Genomic DNA, 11,623 nt, shown 5'->3' on the forward strand with positions numbered 1-11,623 from the left:
CTAGACTTTCGACATACATTGCATATATTTACACTTTGAATTTCGTCATGGCATTTATATAACACATACTCTGGTCTTACAAAGCTAACGTTTTTGACCGATTACAATTTAATCATTTTTTGTGAGCTGGAGAGGTCTCGTTATGAGATGCTAGCTATAGCTCTGTTTGCCATTCATTTCAATGGGGAAACATCGCGGCTAGACTTTCGGCATACATTGCATATATTTACACTTTGAATTTCGTCAAGGCATTTATATAACACATACTTTATGGTCTTACAAAGCTAACGTTTTTGACCGATTACAATTTAATCAATTTTTGTGAGCTGGAGAGGTCTCGTTACGAGGAAGCTAGCTATAGCTCTGTTTGCCATTCATCCAATGGGGAAACATCGCTGCTAGAATGTCGACATGCATTCCAGTGGTGTATTCCTTTTGTTTGTATATAACTGCTGACTTAAATAAAACAGGATTTTAGTAGCATCTGTTTGTCGGTCTTTAATTTTGCAGTGTTACTGTGATATATATATATGGCTGCATTTCGCACAAAGGACAACAAAAAGACTCTAATAACGTTAAGAGCTGTCTGAAAGTGCTTAACGAGGCTGGTGAGAAAATTCCTCGGTTTGTGTCTCCTCATTTGGATGATCCTCCACCTGTGACATTCAACAGCATTGCTGTTTCTTGTTTGCTGGGGAAAATCGAACGTCTTAGCATGAATGTATCAACCATGAAACAGGCCATATCTGTGCAAACTGACATCTGCGAGGATCTCCGTTCAGTTACAGCCGGTTTAGACCAACGCATGTGCGCAATAGAGAAGCCTGGAGGAAGTAAGCCTGCTCCTCGGGTCACCAAGGAGGCCCCGAGTCGGGGAATGGACAGAGACGGGCATGTACCTGGATGCACGGTTGTGGGTGCCAGCGCAACGGAGGAAGTCTCGAGTGAGGGGAGCGGAGAGACAGCTACCCTGGCATGGAGCAAGGTAGTGAAGCGGGGCCGTCGACAACAGTTAACCGGAGATACTGCTCAGCCCAAGGCCAAACCGAACGCTCCAAGAAAGGAGAAGAAAAGTGGCATTGTTGGAACCAGTGAGGGAGGAAACATAAGGGTTGTGAAGACTAAGTTGGTGAGTGTTTTTGCAACAAAATTCTCCCCAGATGTAAATTCGGAAACATTGGCTAGTTACTTGAAAGATAAACTACACCGGGATGTAACATGCCAAAAGATAGAAAGTGCCCAAAGACGGTATAACTCCTTCAAAGTAATTGCAGAATGCAATACGGTGAGCGAAATGTATGAGCCACAGCTGTGGCCAGAAGGTATCTTTGTGCGGCGTTTTTATGAAGCACGCAAAACATTAGGTCAAAGAAATGTAATTGTGAATATAAATGATGATGTGTCTGAGGCTGGAGCCACTGTTGCGGTGAAGATTTGACTATGATCATGAGAGTTGTGTCATATAACTTGCGTGGTTTACGCCTTGGACAGGGGGCCGGGGACAAAGCACGACGTTTTGTTATTGACAAGCTCTTAGACAGTGCTGATATTTTATGTATACAAGAGACTCTGTTACCCAAACAAGATTTAGATAAACTCAACTCTGTGCATGAAAATTTTTATGGCGCAGGTGAGTCGACAACAGATCTAAGTATGGGAATCGTGCGTGGCAGAATACCTGGAGGGGTGGCCATTTTATGGCATAGGAAACTTGACCCACTGATCGATGTGATTAGGCTAGAGGTGGACTGGGCCATAGCAATTAAAGTTGTACATGATAAAAATGTTTTTATTATTTTAAATGTGTACATGCCATATGAATGCTACCAAAATGAAAATGAATATCTTAATAGGCTTGCCATCACCTTATCGTGGTGGAGAGGTTTGTGTGTCTCTGTGAACCTGAGGGCTGTGTTGTCTGGAGCTTTGTGCTCCTGGTAGGGTCTCCCAAGGCAAAGTGGTCTCAGGTGAGGGGCCAGACAAAGAATGGTTCAAAAACCCCAATGAAGAAGCAAGGTAGAGATGGAGTGACCCTGCCCGGAGGAAGCCCGGGGCCCCCGTCTGGAGCCAGGCCCAGACGGTGGGCTCGTCGGCGAGCGCCTGGTGGCCGGGTTTGCCACGGAGCCCGGCCGGGCACAGCCCGAACAAGCTACGTGGCTCCCATCTCTCCAGCCCATGGGCCCACCACCTGTGGGAGGAACCGTTGGGGTTGGGTGCGATGCCACATGGGTGGCAGTGAAGGTCAGGGGCCTCAACGGACCAGACCCGGGCGGCAGACGCTGGCTCTGGGGATGTGGAACGTCACCTCTCTGTGGGGGAAGGAGCGGAACTGGTGCGGGAGGTGGGCGCCACCGGTTAGATCTGGTGGGGCTTACCTCTACGCACAGTCTTGGTTCTGGAACCATACTCCTGGATAGGGGTTGGACTCTTTTCTTCTCCGGAGTTGCCCAGGGTGTGAGGCGCCGGGCGGGTGTGGGGATAATCACAGCGCCGCTGTGTTGGAGTTTACCCCGGTGGACGAGAGGGTCGCCTCCCTACGCCTGCGGGTTGTGGGGGGGAAAACTCTGACTGTTGTTTGTGCATATGCACCAAACAGGAGTTCGGAGTATTCGGCCTTCTTGGAGACCTTGACTGGAGTCCTGCATGGGGCTCCAGTGGGGGACTCCATTGTTCTGCTGGGGGACTTCAACGCACACGTGGGCAATGATGGAGACACCTGGAGAGGCGGGATTGGGAGGAACGGCCTCCCTGATCTAAACCAGAGTGGTTGTTTGTTGTTGGACTTCTGTGCTAGTCATGGATTGTCTATAACGAACACCATGTTCGAACATAGGGATGCTCATAAGTGTACCTGGTACGAGAGCACCCTAGGCCGAAGGTTAATGATCGATTTCATAATCGTTTCATCTGATCTGAGGCCGTATGTTTTGGACACTCGGGTGAAGAGAGGGGCAGAGCTGTCAACCGATCACCATCTGGTGGTGAGTTGGGTTAGGGGATGGGGGAAGACTCTGGACAGACCTGGTAAGCCCAAACGTGTAGTGCGGGAAATTGGGAACGTCTGGAGGAGGCCCCTGTCCGACAGACTTTCAACTCACACCTCCGGCGGAGCTTTTTGTGCATCCCTGTGGAGGCTGGGGGCATTGAACCCGAGTGGACAATGTTCAAAGTTTCCATTGCTGAAGCTGCGGCGAGGAGCTGTGGTCTTAGGTGCCTCAAGGGGCGGTAACCCACGAACACCGTGGTGGACACCAGTGGTCAGGGAAGCCGTCCGACTGAAGAAGGAGTCCTTCCGGGATATGTTATCTCGGAGGACTCCGGAGGCAGTTGCAGGGTACCGAAGGGCCCGAAGGGCTGCAGCCTCTGCCGTGAAAGAGGCAAAGCAGCGGGTGTGGGAGAAGTTTGGAGAAGACATGGAGAAGGACTTTCGGTCGGCACCAAAGTGTTTCTGGAAAACTGTTCGCCACCTCAGGAGGGGGAAGGGGAACCATCCAAGCTGTGTACAGTAAGGATGGGACACTGTTGACCTCCACTGAGGAGGTAATAGGGCGGTGGAGGGAGCACTTTGAGGAACTCCTGAATCCGACTAATCGCCCTCTATGTTAGAGGCAGAGCTGGAGGATAACGGGGGATTGTCGTCGATTTCCCAGGCGGAAGTCACTGATGTAGTCAAACAACTACACAGTGGCAAAGCCCCGGGGATTGATGAGATCCGTCCAGAAATGCTCAAGGCTCTGGGTGTGGAGGGGCTGTCCTGGTTGACACGCCTCTTCAACATTGCGTGGAAGTCTGGGACGGTGCCAAAGGAGTGGCAGACTGGGGTGGTGGTTCCTCTTTTTAAAAAGGGGGACCAGAGGGTGTGTGCCAATTATAGGGGTATCACACTTCTCAGCCTCCCTGGTAAAGTTTACTCCAAGGTGCTGGAAAGGAGGGTTCGGCCGATAGTCGAACCTCGGGGACAAAATTGTTAACAGTTTAATTAATGTCAGTAAATTATTCATCCAAGACAAAAGGAAGCTTAACATTAGACCTGGATGGAACGAATATGTGTCTGAACTTCATGGGGAAGCTAAGGAAGCTTTTCTGAGCTGGGTATCATCTGGAAAAGCAAGGTATGGCCCAGAGTTTGAACATAAGAAAAAGGCAAATGCCAGGTTTAAATATGCTGTACGGTTTATCAAGAGTAATGAGCAGATGATGAGGGCAGATTCTATGGCCAGAAAGTTTCAGCAGAATAATTTGTATGATTTCTGGAAGGAAGTAAAGATCATCAATAATAGCAAGATGCCTTTGCCATCCAGTATTGTTGGGGATGAAAATGTTGCGGAGCTGTGGGGGAAACATTTCAGAGAGAAAGCGTGTGGTCTTGACCAAACAACAGCTGAACACCTGAAGTATGCAAGCCATAGAATCTCAGTGTTACTTGCTATATGTTTTTCTGGAATATTAGCGCATGGCATATTACCTGACTCTATGTTACCTGTACTGTTAGTGCCAGTTATTAAGGACAAAACCTGTAAGGTATCTAGCATAGAAAACTACAGGCCAATCGCACTGGCGAGTATACTCTCTAAAGTATTAGAACAAATTTTATTTGATAGACTACAAGAATATATAACAACCACTGACAATCAATTTGGTTTTAAAAAGAAACATGGCACAGATTTGTGCATATATGCACTGAAAGAACTTGTTTCCAAGTACAAAAGCCATGGATCAACAATGTTTTTATGTTTCCTTGATGCATCCAAAGCTTTTGACCGTGTTAATCACGGTAAACTGTTTATTAAATTACGGGAGCGAGGGGTCCCTCCGTACCTAATACGTATCTTGCATTATTGGTACTCCCATCAAACAATGCAAGCTAGATGGGGCAAGATTACATCAGACCCTTTCCCAGTTACCAACGGGGTTAGACAAGGTGGAATATTGTCACCTGTTCTTTTTAATTTGTATATGGATGATCTTTCTAGGACATTAGAAGTGTGTAAAACTGGTTGTATGGTGGGAGATAGGCGTATTAATCATCTGATGTATGCAGATGATTTAATTGTTATGTCTCCTTATAGTGCTGGCCTACAACAATTGCTTAGTGTCTGTTCAAACTATGGACTACAGTATAACATCAAATTCAATGCAAAAAAAGAGTGTTGTAATGATTGTCAGAACTAAGGAGGACGGGAAGCTATGCTTTCCGTCTTTTTATTTGACAGGGCAAGAGCTAAATGTAGTTACTAAAACAAAATATTTGGGCCACATTATTAGGGATGATTTTTGTGATGATGACATACAGCGCCAGTGTTGTAAATTATATGGACAGGCAAATATGTTGGCACGTAAATTTTATATGTGTACTGAAGAAGTTAAAACGTCTCTTTTTAGAGCATACTGTACACCACTTTATACAGCTCACCTATGGTGCAGCTATAGTAAAGCAAAGATAAATAAGATAAAGGTGGCATACAATGATGCATTTAGAATTTTGTTTAAGTATCCAAGATGGACCAGTGCTAGTCATTTGTTTGTGACGAGTAATGTTCCCACCTTCCATGCTGTGCTGAGGAATTTTATGTACAAATTTAGGTGCCGATTAACAGTCAAAGAATACAATTTTAACTGCCTTAACTAACCCTGCACTTAGTGATACCAGATTTACTTCCAAACTCTGGAAACACTGGCATACGCATTTGCATATGTTCTAAGTATTGTGTATAACTATCTTTGTGTCTGTGTATGTATGTATGTAGGTATGGTATGTTGTGTGTACTTTTATATTTGGACCTTGAGTCTGTAAATAAAGTTATTATTATCATTTTAGGCTAATGTAATAGCCCGTGTTAACAGCAGGGTTATTCCTGAGTGTACCGTTATGGTTGGTTTATGCCTTAAAATAATGGCCAGGATTTCTGGGAAAAGGTACGATATGTTTGTTTCAAAACATCACTGCAGTTTGATTGTTTTTAGCAGCAGAGGTTGATTGTGGGCGAGAGGACGATAACATGGTCTTGGTTAGCTCGCCGAAGCTCTACTGCCACTGTCTCGGCAACGTTAGCTAATGTCCGCTAGCTAATGTAGGCTAACTATAGCCAGTTAGCTTTGTATGTAACGTAACAAAAACCCACCCATCTCAGAGGAGCGAAGCTTAATATTTAATTCAATAAAGTTATGTACAAAAGGAGCACTAACGCCACAGGTCTTATGTTGGCAACGTGGACGCAGATATAGTAAACTCCGAAGGTAGTCGTAATATGTAGCTACCTAGTAGGCTAGGCTAACGCTGTTGCGCTAACGTTGGCAAAACATCTGCGTAGCTTTAGCTAGCTGTCTAAACTTGTCTTGAGTCCGGATTTTTAACGGTCTATGGTCCGGACTCGAGTACCACAGCCCTGACAGGTAGATATCACTGAGCTGAACAACAACAAGCTGCAACTTTTCTGATTGATACAATGGGAGCCTGACTCTTGCATATTACCCCAATCTGCCCCTCTTATGGCTTGAAGCCATAACCTCCGCTGGTTTTTGGCAAAAGCATGCTTCCCCCTAGGTATGTTAAACATCAGGCACCCATCACTGGCTCTGTTTGTACAATTAACTACGCAACAACTCCTTGGCATTTTGACTTACGCTATGCCGCTACTACTACCTAGCTACACAAAAGCACAAAACTCGTCTTCTTTCTGCCCCCCGGTTGCGTGCGCAAGCAGTGATGACGTTGCCGAGAAACCCATGTATTGGATTGAGGTCTGGGCTCTGTGCGGGCCACTCCAGGACCTTGGTTTTGGTATCCTTCAGGAACTGTTGGACCAATTTCAAAGTATGCTTTGGGTCATTGTCTTGTTGGAAGACCCAGCGACGACCTAAGGCTAGACTACGAGCAGATTTCTGCATATTATCCCTCAAAATGTCAACAGAATTTTCTTTTTTCACGATGCCGTGCACCCAAACAAGGCTCCCTGTGCCTGAGGCTGCAAAACAGCCCCACAGCATGATGCTCCCACCACCATGTTTAAACTGTGTTCTTAGAGTTAAAGGCCTCTCCCTTTCTTCGCCAAACATAAGTAACATCCATGTGCCCAAACCGTTCCAGTTTAGTCTCATCAGACCAAAGCAGACTTCCAAAACTCATCTTTACCTTTCAAATGTTCACGGGCAAACCTGTCTGGTGTGTGAAAGTGCCGCTCTTTGAGTAAAGGACGATGGCCCTGAAGCCCACTACGATGAAGAGCCCTCACAGAGTTCTTGAAATCTTGCGCTTACGACCACGCCCAGGGGCCTGTTTCACAAAAACAGAATACATAAATCCAGGATAACTGATAAAGCGAGGATTGACCTAGTCTAATCTGTGCATCCTGGCTTGGTGCGTTTCATGAAGGCCAAGCCAGGCTGAGGAGGAGCGACTAGGTCGAGCCAGGCTGAACTAATTCAGATAGATGCGCGTCCACGGATTTCCTCAAAAGACCGCGAGGTCGAGCACAGATTTACTGATGCCAAAATGGAGAATACGCATTGTACATAGGCTACTTTATACAGAGTGAGCAGCAGCTTCTTGTGGAAATATGATGACGTGAACCACATAATTTGAATAAAAAGAAAATAACACGGCCGCTGTACTGAAACAGCGAGAGAAAGCGTAGCAGACAATCACGGACCGACTAAATGCGTAAGCAGCCTAAATATCTACATTAACTGACCACTGCTCTGAATGGAAACCGTCATAATCCTACCATTCAATGATTAGGCTACTAATCATTTGCACAAATTAACAATTGTACGCTTTGCCTTAAAAGTAAGCAGAAGATAATGTTACTCAGGAAATTTACCATGAAGATCCATTTTCTATAACGCTAGAATATGAAGCGTAAATATCTCTTTCACTCTGTTCCTTCCTCTCTCTCACTGGCTAAAATATTAATTTCCTAAGTCATATTAACTTCCACTACTCGCTTTTAATGCAAAGTGTACAGGTGTTCGTTTTTGCAAATGACAAGTGACACATTGAATGGTTTCATTTAAGAGCAATAGTTCATAAATGTATATTTTTAGACTATCATTTAGTCTGTCCGCTATTATCTGTCACTCTTTTTCTCGCGTTTTTTTATTTTTTATAGAGGACGAGTTTCCTTCTCTACATATTATATGCCTTGCTCCCTGGTATATATGGACATAGAAAATAAAGACACTGAAGAAATTGCACTGTAAAATCTAGAAACTATAAAGATAATAAAGTTATAAATTCCATGCACACTATAAACATGAATGGAACAGAGTATATTCATCAGTTATTTCCCCCCAGGCAAAATATAAGGTCAAAAACCATTAAGGTGTCCTCTCCCTGTTGTTACATGAATGTACAGTAGCCTACATCACTAGATAGTTACTGGTCCAGTGAACTAAGTCTATAATTTGGGAGGATTGTACAGTTAGGATATGTTCTTAAAATTGTACAATCCTCCCAAATTATAGTCCCAGTTTACTGGACAACACAAATTGTGTGCTAAGAATGCCAAATACAATGCACATGGAAGCAGAACAAACATGATTCTTATTGTTAAAGAATAAAAAAAGAAATTATAAACTAAAATAATTTAAGGTGCATTGTGGAACTATAGAAATGTACAGCATTGTATGTATTGCCCTTAGTAACAGACTTCATTTAAAACTCATTTGAAATTTTATCAGCCTTTTCTAATTATCTCAACAACTGCCATAATATATTCATCAAACTTCTTACAACAATATGAACAGCAGTCTTCATACAGCAATATAACGGTAACAATGACAAATTTATAATTATAAAAAAAAATAATGGTCACAACTTTAAATAACAGTACTTAAATGAACAGCAATATGCACCTGTTGTATTTTAATCCAGGCTGATAACAAAAGGGTAAAACCACTGCTGAGTGAACAGAAAAGGTTCCAGGATTAAATAAATCCTGGCTGTTAGCCTGGTCAGCAGCAGGCTAGCTGCACAGAATAAATCTCCATGGTGATTTATGTGCCTCTGCTTTCGTGAAACCGAGTCAAGGCTAAATCATCCAGGATAACCAGGAAATCCCGGCTTAATCCCTTATCTTGGTTTTGTGAAACAGGCCCCAGGTTGGTTTCTTACAGAATTTGTCTCCTTGTATTTGACAATGATGCAACACACAGCGGATCTAGACACTGAACCGCTTGGAAATGGCAGTAAAGCCTCCCCCCCCCCTTATCTTGAGCCTCCACTATCTTCTTTCTGAGCTCAAGACTGATTTCCTTTGTCTTTGGCATGGTGAGTAAAAGTAGTCCCTCTCAATGTGTTCAAGTGCCCTGTTCCTTGGAGTCCTTTTATGCTGATTGACTACTCAGGTGTTGTTAGGAAGCGGATTGGTTTATTAGGTGTGTTTTGAAAGCAAAAATTCACATGGGGGCTAATATTTTTTGACCACCCCTATTTTTCCACTATATTTGATATAAAGCAAGCCTAAAAATGTATTTTATATTCCAAAATGTACCAAAAGCTACTAAATGGCACTGGTGAATGTTTGATTATATCAAGTTTTATCAATACTGCAAACATTGGGAAGATTTTTAGGAAAATGTTCCATAATTCCTGGGGGCTAATGATTTTGGCCTCAACTGTACATCTTTTCCTCAAGTAGGATTTGAAGACTTGTACTTGTAATGGAGTACAAGTAAACATACCGTACATTGATTTACTGGTTACGAGAAAGATATTAATATTTTTCACCAGTGCAGATTGATGAGGTCCTCATAAGAACATTTTCTAAGAGTAATGGTGCCCTCTGCTGGCTGTTTCAATAGTTCAGATTGTTCTAGTTTATTCGGCATTTAATATATCCGTTAAAACTAAAAGTGAACAGTAACACTTGCAGCACATAAGCAGGAAATATGTTGCTAAATGATTGCAGCTGTATAACTCCACATCCCACGGTTGTTTACTTTGTTAAACATAACTGTAAAAGCTCATTGTAACCTCTGCTTCAGAGCCGGGTTTGCTTACTGACGGATAGACCATTACATCAGAGTATAAAAAAAAACAACACACAGTCAGTATTGCAAACTGTTTATTCATACCAAATAAAAAGTGTGCAATTCAGTGAGTGGGGAGAAAGAGAGGGGGTGTTGGGAACGGTCGATGTCTTTGGTCCATATTCTGGTGGAGGGGAGGTCAATGAATCAGTGGGAGACAAGAAAAGGCACTTGAGTAAACAGTTGTCTCAGAAAGGTTGTCTTGAGGAGGACAAAAGGTCTACTGGAAGAATGAATTAACTAAATGTCTAACCTCCATTATGCCTAATATGAATATCACATACAAAATGCCCCATGTGAGCACAAAATTATATTGCTACATATATGTATATACAGTAAGGAATCAGAAAATAATAGTATAGGAAGAAGAAAAAAAAGGTGAAGTGTTGGATTTATCCCCTTTGGAATTCTTTACAGGCCGAGCAAAAAAAAAAAAAAAAAAAAAAAGGACAAAATTATTTCTTTGGCGATAACCTAATATTCCTACAGTTTGGAATGTAAAACTAAAAAAAGTGGTTAAAGTGAGGCAGACACAATCTACTCTGAGTCATGATTGAACAAATCCAGCATCTCCATATACTGGAGTAAATCAAACCATCTGCAACTACTGACGATGACGATTTCAGTCAAAACGTGTCGTTCTAGCACATATTCACCAAACAAGTTAACGCTCTTCTCTCCACAATATTAACTAATAATTACTGGGGGTTTTGAATCTCTCAAATAAGAAGAAAAATCTCCCCATCATATGAAAACCCACAAGGAAACAAACAATGGGGGGGAAGAACATATAAATTCACGTTTTCCAAGTCTGCTCAAAGGAAGACGACACATTATGGAGAAAATGCAGCAATTATGTAACAACCAGTCTTACATTACAGCCTTGGCGCTTCACATGCTGTATGTACATAACTACAAGAAGAGAAGAGGCATCACCGGGGGTCCCGGTCCCTTAAATTAAAGCCCACTGCCAGAAGACAGGCCACTTCATATCATCAGCTCTGAGGTACGCACCAGCTTTCTGTTAGAAGCTGTGGACAGTACGATGAGACGTAACCCCCAAAAACAGCCTTAAAGCGTCTACTTGGCAGCCATAGAAGACCAACAAAACAAAAACAAAAAATCTTAGCTCAATACAACCTTCTAATTCATTCATCGGTTTGATCAGTTCTACGTTCATGGATGGGATGAATTGAGAATATAAAAAAAGGGGAAGAAAAGATCTTATTCTTACACATATAATTATAAATCATCTGCTCTACAAGTACCATCGGTTTAGGAAGCCGTCATGATGCAGACATCTATGTCTCTAGAAAGGCAAATGTGAAGTCTCTCTGGGACTAAAGGCAAGCATGTCATTAATATGCTGTCCATCTGCATATAACAACGCAACAACACAAAGAAGAAACTGTGTGGAATAAAATCCATTTGAAGAATTGTAAAGGACTAAAAATACAACAGCATGTAGACAGTTTCCTTTGTTGTGAGTTTTGACATTATTTAACAGTATTCTACAAAACGGTAATGAGCCCTCTCTTTGTTACAAAATAACGGACAGCAAGCCAACAACAGCACACACGATAACCGCTGGCCA

General features: G+C 42.9%; 1 pseudogene; it reads left to right on the forward strand.

Annotated features, from left to right (window-relative positions):
* Positions 1–729: 729 nt before the first annotated feature.
* The window catches only part of LOC114558302 (matrix metalloproteinase-19-like), a 40,489-nt pseudogene continuing 29,595 nt past the window's right edge, over positions 730–11,623 (forward strand).

The sequence above is a fragment of the Perca flavescens genome, chromosome 7 (assembly GCF_004354835.1).
Source record: "Perca flavescens isolate YP-PL-M2 chromosome 7, PFLA_1.0, whole genome shotgun sequence".
Taxonomy (NCBI): domain Eukaryota; kingdom Metazoa; phylum Chordata; class Actinopteri; order Perciformes; family Percidae; genus Perca; species Perca flavescens.